Consider the following 13,088-nt stretch of genomic DNA (forward strand, 5'->3'; position numbering starts at 1 on the left):
TGACGGGGAATAGCATTGATGGGTGTGATGGGGAATAGCATTGATGGGTGTGACGGGGAATAGCATTGATGGGTGTGATGGGGAATAGCATTGATGGGTGTGACGGGGAATAGCATTGATAGGTGTGATGGGGAATAGCATTGATAGGTGTGATGGGGAATAGCATTGATAGGTGTGATGGGGAATAGCATTGATGGGTGTGACGGGAATAGCATTGATGGGTGTGATGGGGAATAGCATTGATGGGTGTGACGGGAATAGCATTGATGGGTGTGATGGGGAATAGCATTGATGGGTGTGATGGGGAATAGCATTGATGGGTGTGATGGGGAATAGCATTGATGGGTGTGATGGGGAATAGCATTGATAGGTGTGATGGGGAATAGCATTGATAGGTGTGATGGGGAATAGCATTGATGGGTGTGATGGGGAATAGCATTGATGGGTGTGATGGGGAATAGCATTGATGGGTGTGATGGGGAATAGCATTGATGGGTGTGATGGGGAATAGCATTGATAGGTGTGATGGGGAATAGCATTGATAGGTGTGATGGGGAATAGCATTGATGGGTGTGACGGGGAATAGCATTGATGGGTGTGATGGGGAATAGCATTGATGGGTGTGATGGGGAATAGCATTGATGGGTGTGATGGGGAATAGCATTGATAGGTGTGATGGGGAATAGCATTGATGGGTGTGACGGGAATAGCATTGATGGGTGTGATGGGGAATAGCATTGATGGGTGTGATGGGAATAGCATTGATGGGTGTGACGGGGAATAGCATTGATGGGTGTGATGGGGAATAGCATTGATGGGTGTGATGGGGAATAGCATTGATGGGTGTGACGGGAATAGCATTGATGGGTGTGATGGGGAATAGCATTGATGGGTGTGATGGGGAATAGCATTGATAGGTGTGATGGGGAATAGCATTGATGGGTGTGATGGGGAATAGCATTGATGGGTGTGATGGGGAATAGCATTGATGGGTGTGACGGGGAATAGCATTGATGGGTGTGATGGGGAATAGCATTGATGGGTGTGACGGGGAATAGCATTGATGGGTGTGACGGGAATAGCATTGATGGGTGTGACGGGAATAGCATTGATGGGTGTGACGGGGAATAGCATTGATGGGTGTGATGGGGAATAGCATTGATGGGTGTGACGGGAATAGCATTGATGGGTGTGACGGGAATAGCATTGATAGGTGTGACGGGAATAGCATTGATCGGTGTGATGGGGAATAGCATTGATGGGTGTGACGGGGAATAGCATTGATGGGTGTGACGGGAATAGCATTGATAGGTGTGACGGGAATAGCATTGATCGGTGTGATGGGGAATAGCATTGATGGGTGTGACGGGGAATAGCATTGATGGGTGTGACGGGAATAGCATTGATAGGTGTGACGGGAATAGCATTGATGGGTGTGATGGGAATAGCATTGATGGGTGTGATGGGGAATAGCATTGATGGGTGTTACGGGGAATAGCATTGATAGGTGTGACGGGAATAGCATTGATAGGTGTGACGGGAATAGCATTGATAGGTGTGACGGGAATAGCATTGATGGGTGTGATGGGAATAGCATTGATGGGTGTGACGGGGAATAGCATTGATGGGTGTGACGGGGAATAGCATTGATAGGTTTGACGGGAATAGCATTGATAGGTGTGATGGGGAATAGCATTGATGGGTGTGACGGGGAATAGCATTGATGGGTGTGATGGGGAATAGCATTGATGGGTGTGATGGGGAATAGCATTGATAGGTGTGATGGGGAATAGCATTGATGGGTGTGACGGGGAATAGCATTGATAGGTGTGATGGGGAATAGCATTGATGGGTGTGATGGGGAATAGCATTGATGGGTGTGATGGGGAATAGCATTGATAGGTGTTACGGGGAATAGCATTGATAGGTGTGATGGGGAATAGCATTGATAGGTGTGATGGGGAATAGCATTGATGGGTGTGACGGGGAATAACATTGATGGGTGTGATGGGGAATAGCATTGATGGGTGTGATGGGGAATAGCATTGATGGGTGTGATGGGGAATAACATTGATGGGTGTGATGGGGAATAGCATTGATGGGTGTGATGGGGAATAGCATTGATGGGTGTGATGGGGAATAGCATTGATGGGTGTGATGGGGAATAGCATTGATGGGTGTGACGGGGAATAGCATTGATGGGTGTGATGGGGAATAGCATTGATGGGTGTGACGGGGAATAGCATTGATGGGTGTGATGGGGAATAGCATTGATGGGTGTGATGGGGAATAACATTGATGGGTGTGATGGGGAATAGCATTGATGGGTGTGACGGGAATAGCATTGATGGGTGTGACGGGAATAGCATTGATGGGTGTGACGGGGAATAGCATTGATGGGTGTGATGGGGAATAGCATTGATGGGTGTGATGGGGAATAGCATTGATGGGTGTGATGGGGAATAGCATTGATGGGTGTGATGGGGAATAGCATTGATGGGTGTGACGGGGAATAGCATTGATGGGTGTGACGGGAATAGCATTGATGGGTGTGACGGGGAATAGCATTGATGGGTGTGATGGGGAATAGCATTGATGGGTGTGATGGGGAATAGCATTGATAGGTGTGATGGGGAATAGCATTGATGGGTGTGATGGGGAATAGCATTGATGGGTGTGACTGGGGAATAGCATTGATAGGTGTGATGGGGAATAGCATTGATGGGTGTGACGGGAATAGCATTGATAGGTGTGACGGGGAATAGCATTGATGGGTGTGATGGGGAATAGCATTGATGGGTGTGACGGGGAATAGCATTGATGGGTGTGACGGGAATAGCATTGATAGGTGTGATGGGGAATAGCATTGATGGGTGTGATGGGGAATGGCATTGATGGGTGTGATGGGGAATACTATTGATGGGTGTGATGGGGAATAGCATTGATAGGTGTGACGGAGGTGTGACGGGGAATAGCATTGATGGGTGTGATGGGGAATAGCATTGATGGGTGTGATGGGGAATAGCATTGATGGGTGTGACGGGGAATAGCATTGATAGGTGTGACGGGGAATAGCATTGATGGGTGTGATGGGGAATGGCATTGATGGGTGTGACGGGAATAGCATTGATGGGTGTGACGGGGAATAGCATTGATGGGTGTGATGGGGAATGGCATTGATGGGTGTGATGGGGAATAGCATTGATAGGTGTTACGGGGAATAGCATTGATAGGTGTGATGGGGAATAGCATTGATAGGTGTGATGGGGAATAGCATTGATGGGTGTGACGGGGAATAACATTGATGGGTGTGATGGGGAATAGCATTGATGGGTGTGATGGGGAATAGCATTGATGGGTGTGATGGGGAATAACATTGATGGGTGTGATGGGGAATAGCATTGATGGGTGTGATGGGGAATAGCATTGATGGGTGTGATGGGGAATAGCATTGATAGGTGTGATGGGGAATAGCATTGATGGGTGTGAATAGCATTGATAGGTGTGATGGGGAATAGCATTGATGGGTGTGATGGGGAATAGCATTGATAGGTGTGATGGGGAATAGCATTGATGGGTGTGAATAGCATTGATAGGTGTGATGGGGAATAGCATTGATGGGTGTGATGGGGAATGGCATTGATGGGTGTGATGGGGAATACTATTGATGGGTGTGATGGGGAATAGCATTGATAGGTGTGACGGAGGTGTGACGGGGAATAGCATTGATGGGTGTGATGGGGAATAGCATTGATGGGTGTGATGGGGAATGACATTGATGGGTGTGACGGGAATAGCATTGATGGGTGTGACGGGGAATAGCATTGATGGGTGTGATGGGGAATGGCATTGATGGGTGTGATGGGGAATAGCATTGATAGGTGTTACGGGGAATAGCATTGATGGGTGTGACGGGGAATAGCATTGATGGGTGTGATGGGGAATAGCATTGATAGGTGTGATGGGGAATAGCATTGATGGGTGTGACGGGGAATAGCATTGATAGGTGTGATGGGGAATAGCATTGATGGGTGTGACGGGGAATAGCATTGATAGGTGTGATGGGGAATAGCATTGATAGGTGTGACGGGGAATAGCATTGATAGGTGTGACGGGAATAGCATTGATGGGTGTGACGGGGAATAGCATTGATGGGTGTGACGGGAATAGCATTGATAGGTGTGATGGGGAATAGCATTGATGGGTGTGACGGGAATAGCATTGATGGGTGTGATGGGGAATAGCATTGATGGGTGTGACGGGAATAGCATTGATGGGTGTGACGGGAATAGCATTGATGGGTGTGACGGGAATAGCATTGATAGGTGTGACGGGGAATAGCATTGATAGGTGTGATGGGGAATAGCATTGATGGGTGTGACGGGAATAGCATTGATGGGTGTGACGGGGAATAGCATTGATAGGTGTGACGGGGAATAGCATTGATAGGTGTGACAGGAATAGCATTCATAGGTGTGATGGGGAATAGCATTGATAGGTGTGACGGGGAATAGCATTGATGGGTGTGATGGGGAATAGCATTGATGGGTGTGATGGGGAATAGCATTGATGGGTGTGATGGGGAATAGCATTGATGGGTGTGATGGGGAATAGCATTGATGGGTGTGACGGGAATAGCATTGATGGGTGTGATGGGGAATAGCATTGATGGGTGTGATGGGGAATAGCATTGATGGGTGTGATGGGGAATAGCATTGATGGGTGTGATGGGGAATAGCATTGATGGGTGTGATGGGGAATAGCATTGATGGGTGTGATGGGGAATAGCATTGATGGGTGTGATGGGGAATAGCATTGATGGGTGTGATGGGGAATAGCATTGATGGGTGTGACGGGAATAGCATTGATGGGTGTGATGGGGAATAGCATTGATGGGTGTGATGGGGAATAGCATTGATGGGTGTGATGGGGAATAGCATTGATGGGTGTGATGGGAATAGCATTGATGGGTGTGACGGGAATAGCATTGATGGGTGTGATGGGGAATAGCATTGATGGGTGTGATGGGGAATAGCATTGATGGGTGTGATGGGGAATAGCATTGATGGGTGTGACGGGAATAGCATTGATAGGTGTGACGGGAATAGCATTGATAGGTGTGACGGGAATAGCATTGATAGGTGTGACGGGGAATAGCATTGATGGGTGTGATGGGGAATAGCATTGATGGGTGTGATGGGGAATAGCATTGATGGGTGTGATGGGGAATAGCATTGATAGGTGTGATGGGGAATAGCATTGATGGGTGTGATGGGGAATGGCATTGATGGGTGTGACGGGAATAGCATTGATGGGTGTGACGGGAATAGCATTGATGGGTGTGACGGGAATAGCATTGATAGGTGTGACGGGAATAGCATTGATGGGTGTGATGGGGAATAGCATTGATGGGTGTGACTGGGGAATAGCATTGATGGGTGTGATGGGGAATAGCATTGATAGGTGTGATGGGGAATAGCATTGATAGGTGTGATGGGGAATAGCATTGATAGGTGTGATGGGGAATAGCATTGATGGGTGTGATGGGGAATAGCATTGATAGGTGTGATGGGGAATAGCATTGATGGGTGTGATGGGGAATAGCATTGATGGGTGTGACGGGAATAGCATTGATAGGTGTGATGGGGAATAGCATTGATAGGTGTGATGGGGAATAGCATTGATGGGTGTGACGGGAATAGCATTGATAGGTGTGATGGGGAATAGCATTGATGGGTGTGATGGGGAATAGCATTGATGGGTGTGATGGGGAATAGCATTGATGGGTGTGACGGGGAATAGCATTGATGGGTGTGACGGGAATAGCATTGATGGGTGTGACGGGGAGTAAGATCGCTTTGTGAAGGATCTGACAAATCCTTGCTGTTGAAGAGAGGGAGAGAGAAAATAGAAAACTGTAAACTAGTTAGCCTGTCATCGGGAAAATGCTGGAATTCATTATTGGAGAAAGACGGGGGGGTGGGGGGGTAGAGAAAATGATAATTGATTAGGAAAAGTCAACTAGGCGTAATGAAAGTGAAATAGTATTCAACAATTCTGCTGAGGGGTTATTGAGGTTCGAACTAGCAGGGTAGATGAGGGGAAACCAGTTGATGTAGCTTATTTGGATTTTCAACAAAAAAATATTTGATAAGGTGCCATCATTTTACAGGTAAATCTCACTTTTACAGGGCAGCAGTTGTTAGCACTGGGACTACGGCGCTGAGGTCCCGGGTTCGAATCCCAGCCCTGGGTCACTGTCCGTGTGGAGTTTGCATGTTCTCCCAATGTCTGCGTGGGTTTCACCCCCACAACCTCCACTGTGGGACAGCACGGTAGCACAAGTGGTTAGCAGTGTGGCTTCACAGCACCAGGTTTGATTACCGGCTTGGGTCACCTTCTGTGCGGAGTCTGCACGTTCTCCCCGTGTCTGCGTGGGTTTCCTCCCGGGTGCTCGGGTTTCCTCCCACAGTCTAAAGACGTGCAGGTTAGATGGATTGGCCATGATAAATTGCACTTAGTGACCCCTCAAAAAGGTTAGGAGGGGGTATTAGGTTACGGGGATAGGGTGGAAGTGAGGGCTTAAGTGGGTCGGTGCAGACTCGATGGGCCAAATGGCCTCTTTCTGCACTGTATGTTCTATTAAAAAAAACTAAGATGTGCAGATTAGGTGGATTGGCCACACTAAATTGCCCCTTAATTGGAAAAGAAAAATAATTGGCGACTCTAAATTTATTTATTTTTTAAAATCTCAGTTTTACCAAATTACTGGAAATGCCGGGTTTTACAGAATGAAAGTCCTTGTTATTTGGGGGATTTTTTTCCCCCCAGTTGATTAGGCTGAAACATTCCCTCACTGGAATCATTCGCTGATTCCGGTGTGTCTGGGGCTGTTTAGCTCACTGGGCTAAATCGCTGGCTTTGAAAGCAGACCAGGAGCACCATTCAATTCCCGTACCAGCCTCCCCGAACAGGCGCCGGAATGTGGCGACTAGGGGCTTTTCACAGTAACTTCATTTGAAGCCTACTCGTGACAATAAGCGATTTTCATTTCATTTTCCTGCTGTGTGAAATAAATCCATCTTTTTGTTTGACTGTCGCTGTCCTCGGATTATTTTAACTGCACAATACCAGTTTTAAGGAAAACCTGTTTTTTCCCGGGAATGAACTCCCCGACCCACGTTGTAAAAACAGGATTCTCCTGTACAAATTAAGGCTCACGGCATTGGGAGGTAATGTATTATTAGCATGGATTGAGAATTGATTAATGGACAAAAAAAATCAAAATTGGACCTGAAGGCTATAACTAGCTTCGTATCAAGGATCAGTGATTGGGTATCAGCTGTTTACAATCTATATCATGGCTTAGATGAGGGGTTTGAGTGTCATATATTCAGGTTTGTTCATAACACAAACAACAGGAGTGGATCGTGTGACACCTCAAACCTGCCCTGATGTTTATTACGATCATAGCTGATTATTTGCCTTCGATTCCGATTTACAGCCAGTTCCCATTTCCTTAGAATCCCGAAGAGGTCAAAAATCTATCTATTCCAGGCGGTACGGTGGCTCCGTGGTTAGCACTACTGCCTCACGGTGCCGGGGACCCGGGTTCGATCCCGGCTCTGGGTCACTGTCTGTGTGAGTTGATACATTCTCCCCGTGTCTGCCTGGGTTTCGCCCCCCACAACCCAAAGATGTGCAGGGTAGGTGGATAGGCTGCACTAAATTACCCCTTAAATGGAATTTGTTTTATAAAAATCTATCTATGCTAACCTTTTATTATATACGGCTAGAGATCCCTGGGTTGCGCTGATGAAACTTGACCACACCTATCTCAGCCTGCCAAAGTTTAGGGAGTAATTCGGTTTCACGCACCTGACATTTCCCGTGTTCCGGTGAACCTTGACCCCCAAGGTGTTCAATTTTTATCTCTCAAACCGGTATGTTCCAAAATCTGGCACGGGCTTAGTCCCAAGGTTGGCGGATTAATAATAATCCCGAGGTTGCCGGATTTGAGGCACTGTATGAGGTAGAGAATTCCAAAGGTTCGTGACGTGTGTGACGGAGTTTCTTGCCGCCTCGTCCTAATGATTGACTCTCTTTATTCCAAGGACGTGCCCTAAAGCTCCAGAATCCCCCAGTTGTAGGAAACAGCCTCTGTGTCTACGTTGTCAGTGTCTCAATGCGTTCAGGTAGAGAAGTAAATAAAGAGGCAAAGGGAATCTAAACGGATTTGTACATAAGTGGCAAAGGACATGGCTGATGGCCTATATTACATAGAATTTACAGTGCAGAAGGAGGCCATTTGGCCCATCGAGTCTGCACCAGCTCTTGGAAAGAGCACACTACCCAAGGTCAACACCTCCACCCTATCCCCATAACCCAGTAACCCCACCCAACACTAAGGGCAGTTTTGGACACTAAGGGCAATTTATCATGGCCAATCCACCTAACCTGCACATCTTTTGGACTGTGGGAGGAAACCGGAGCACCCGGAGGAAACCCACGCACACACGGGGAGGATGTGCAGACTCTGCACAGACAGTGACCCAAGCCGGAATTGAACCAGGGACCCTGGAGCTGTGAAGCGATTGTGCTATCCACAATGCTACCGTGCTGCCCTATATTGTGGAGTGTCCTTGAAGTCAAATCCAAGTTAACATGGTAGGTGCAGCAACCAATTAGTAAGACAAGCTAAAGAGAAAATGCTGGAAAATCTCAGCAGGTCTGGCAGCATCGGTAGGGAGGGAAAAGAGCGAACGTTTCGAGTCCGATGACTCTTTGTCAAAGCTAACAGACAGAGAAAGTGGGAAATATTTCAACTGTGGAGTGAGAATGAGAGATGAGTCATAACCACAGGAACCCAGGGAAACCTGGGTGCTAATGGCCACAGATACCAAGGGGGAAAGAGTGTTAATGGCAGTCCCCAGAGAGGATAAAAGATGTGAAAGGTCAAACAGCCGAGAAACTAACATCAGAGGGTAAACCAGTGACCGATGTAGATGTGGGGGGGGAGGGGAGAAGGGGTAAGGAAAGATGGATTAGATGGGCAGGGGGGTTAATATATATCAATGATGTGGAGATGCCGGCGTTGGACTGGGGTGAGCACAGTAAGAAGTCTTACAACACCAGGTTAAAGTCCAACAGGTTTGTTTCAAACACGAGCTTTCGGAGCAGTGCTCCGAAAGCTCGTGTTTGAAACAAACCTGTTGGACTTTAACCTGGTGTTGTAAGACTTCTTACGGTAATATATATTAAGAAAGACGAGAAAGAAAGAAATGGTGAAAGGCAGTTAAAATGAAATGGGATAAAAACAAATGGGTCAAGGTGGGGTAGAGCCAATCATCTGAAGTTGTTGAATTTGATGTTCACACCGGAAGGCTGTAGCGTGCCTAACCGGAAGATGAGATGTTGTTCCTCCAGTTTGCGTTGAGCTTCACTGGAACATTGCAGCAGGCCAAGAACAGACATGTGGGCATGGGAGCAGGGTGTTGTGTTAAAATGGCAAGCAACAGGAAGGTCAGGGTCCTGAATGCGCACAGACCGAAGATCCTCAGCAAAGCGATCACCCAGTCTGCGTTTGGTCTCTCCGATTTAGAGGAGACCACATTGGGAGCAGCGAATGCAATAGACCAGATTGAAAGAGATGCAAGTGAAACACTGCTTAACCTGGAATGTGTGTTTTGGGCAAATGTATGTTAGCCAATAATACAAAGAGATCAGAACATAAAAATAAATAGAATTATATGGGGGTCTTGGGAAGACCACATCTGGAGTAGTGTGGACCATTTTGATCTCCTTACCGACGGAGCAGGGTGAAGGTTCAGTTGCTTAATCCCTAAGAAGAGAGACTCCTCCAATGAGGGGAGATTGTGTTGATTAGGTCGATATTCCCTGGAATTTAGAGGAATGAGAAGCGAAACACAACTCTTGATGACCTGACAGGCTAGATGCTGGGGGGGGGGGGGGGGGGGGGGGGGGCGTGTTCTTCTCTTGGTCGGGGAGTCACTAGAGGTCACCAGTCTCAGAATAAGGGGTCAGCTATTTAAAATCGAGATGAGAGATTTCTTCACTCGAAGGATTTTAATTTTCTTCCCAGAAAGCTCCGAACGCTTAGTCATCGAATATACTCATGACCTGAGGTCAGGGATATGGAGAGGGTGGGGAAGGTGGCATTGAGGTCGAAGGTCGGCTGTGAGATTGCTGTAGGGGAGAGTAGGCTCGAAGGGCCAAATGGTCCCCTGTTGCTCTTTTTGAAAATTGTTTTTTTTATGATGCACTGGGGTTGGATGAAGAGGGTTGGGAGGAGATTTGTGCAGTCCAAGCCGTAGACCTGTTTGGCCAATGGCCTCTTTCTGTGCCATAACAGTCTGGAGAATTCTATACCTAATCTTGTTTTTTGTACATTTTCAGGACCGATCCTGCCACCGACCCGCAGCACACCCAGTCCAATCGACCCTGAAAGCATCCAAGTGCCTGTCAGCTACGAGCCAGACCCTGCTGACCTAGCCCTGTCCAGTATCCCGGGCCAGGAAATTTTTGACCCTCGCAAACGCAAGGTTCACGGACGAGGAACTGAAGCCTCAGCCAATGATTAAGAAAGCTCGCAAAGTCTTTGTGCCCGATGAAATGAAGGTAACTTGGGACTGGTTCAGCGAGTGGGGAGGGGGGGCACGCGAAAGCTTTTTGAGTTTCACTGTGCCGCGGTGCGAGTTTGGGCTGTTCAGCCAGTGTTATCGCCCATTGGATGGGTCCGCAGCATATGGTAATGATAGCTCTGCAGTTGTGACAGTGCTGAGTCTGGTAGCTCCGCCAGACTGCGTATGGTACTGAGGCCGATAAATCCAATGCTGATAAACAGAATCGTAGCACACGAGGCAGCTATTTGGCCAGTTTAGAAGGAGCCAGCTAGTTAGTCCCATAGCCCAGTAATTATTTCCCCTTCAAGTATAAATCCTTATAGAAATCATTATTGAATCAGCTTGCACCACGCCTTCAGGCAGCAGATACAGGAGGGAGATACAGAACCTAGTGGAGTGGTGTAGCGACAACAATCTCTCCCTCAATGCCAGCAAAACTAAAGAGCTGGTCATTGACTTCAGGAAGCAAAGTACTGCACACACCCCTGTCAGCATCAACGGGGACGAGGTAGAGATGGTTAGCAGTTTCAAATTCCTAGGGGTACACATCACGGTGCACATTTGGGCAGCATGGTAGCATTGTGGATAGCACAATTGCTCACAGCTCCAGGATCCCAGGTTTGATTCCGGCCTAGGTCACTGTCTGTGTGGAGTCTGCACGTTCTCCCCGTGTCTGCGTGGGTTTCCTCCGGGTGCTCCGGTTTCCTCCCACAGTCCAAGATGTGCAGGTTAGGTGGATTGGCCATGATAAATTGCCCTTAGTGTTGGGTGGGGTTACTGGGTTATGGGGATAGGGTGGAGGTGTTAACCTTGGGTAAGGTGCTCTTTCCAGGAGCCGGTGCAGACTCGATGGGCCGAATGGCCTCCTTCTGCACTGTAAATTCTATGATCACCAGAAATCTGTCCTGGTCCACCCACGTCGATGCTGCCACCAAGAAAGCAGAACAGCGCTGATACTTCCTCAGGAAACTAAGGAAATTCGGCAGGTCCACATTAACCCTTACCAACTTTTACAGATGCACCATAGAAAGTATCCTATCGGGCTGCATCACAGCCTGGTATGGCAACTGCTCGGCCAGGACCGCAAGAAACTTCAGAGTCGTGAACACCGCCCAGTCCATCACACAAACCTGCCTCCCATCCATTGATTCCATCTACACCTCCCGCTGCCTGGGGAAAGCAGGCAGCATAATCAAGGATCCCTCCCACCCGGCTTACTCACTCTTCCAACTACTTCCATTGGGCAGGAGAGACAGAAGTCTGAGAACACGCACAAACAGACTCAAAAACAGCTTCTTCCCACTGTCACCAGACTCCTAAACGACCCTCTTATGGACTGACCTCATTAACACTACACCCTGTATGCTTCACCCGATGATGGTTATGTAGTTACATTGTATACCTTGTGTTGCCCTATTATGTATTTTCTTTTCTTCCCTTTTCTTCCATGATCTGTTGAGCTGCTTGCAGAAAAATACTTTTCGCTGGTACACGTGACAATAAACAAATCCAATCCAATCCAGTCCGACAGACGGCAATTTTCTACAAAACATTTCCCCTCCTCCCTCCTTTAGTTATTGAGTTGATTATCTTAAATCTATGTCCTCTGGTTATTGACCAGAGAAACTATTTGTTTGTTTGCCCTATCAGAACTCATAATTATCAGCCCTCTATTATACGTCCCCTTAATCTTACCTGCTTTAAGGAGAACAATCCCAGTTTCCCCAAACCTCCCGACATAAACCCTTATCCCGTGTACCATCAGTGTGTATCGGCCTCCCAAGGCCCTGTCACGGGCATTTCCTACACGGACCCCAAGCTTATTCATGTTCTCAGCTGGGAGCCCAAATGGTAAGGACTCAACTGGGGTCCCTGGTCCTGATTGGCCACCTCAGCTTGACCATTTGCACGCGGTGGTCTTTGTCCAGCCAGTTCAATCCTGAAATAGGGCCTCTTTGGTGAGTTAGTGTTTGGTGTCTCTGGGACCACAGTTGAGGCAAAATAAAATTGAGTTGGGGGGGGGGGTGTCTTTCACTGAGTGGCGTCTGTCTCTGACTCCAGCAACTGATGATTTGAAATGAAATGAAAATCGCTTACTGTCACAAGTAGGCTTCAAAATGGGGCCTCACGGTAGCATGGTGGTTAGCATCAATGCTTCACAGCTCCAGGGTCCCAGGTTCGATTCCGGCTTGGGTCACTGTCTGTGTGGAGTCTGCACGTCCTCCCTGTGTGTGCGTGGGTTTCCTCCGGGTGCTCCGGTTTCCTCCCACAGTCCAAAGATGTGCGGTTAGGTGGATTGGCCGTGCTAAATTGCCCGTAGTGTCCTAAAAAGTAAGGTTAAGGTGGGGGTTGTTGGGTTACGGGTATAGGGTGGATACATGGGTTTGAGTAGGGTGATCATGGCTCGGCACAACATTGAGGGCCGAAGGGCCTGTTCTGTGCTGT

Source organism: Scyliorhinus canicula, chromosome 18 (assembly GCF_902713615.1).
Source record: "Scyliorhinus canicula chromosome 18, sScyCan1.1, whole genome shotgun sequence".
NCBI classification, from domain to species: Eukaryota; Metazoa; Chordata; class Chondrichthyes; order Carcharhiniformes; family Scyliorhinidae; genus Scyliorhinus; species Scyliorhinus canicula.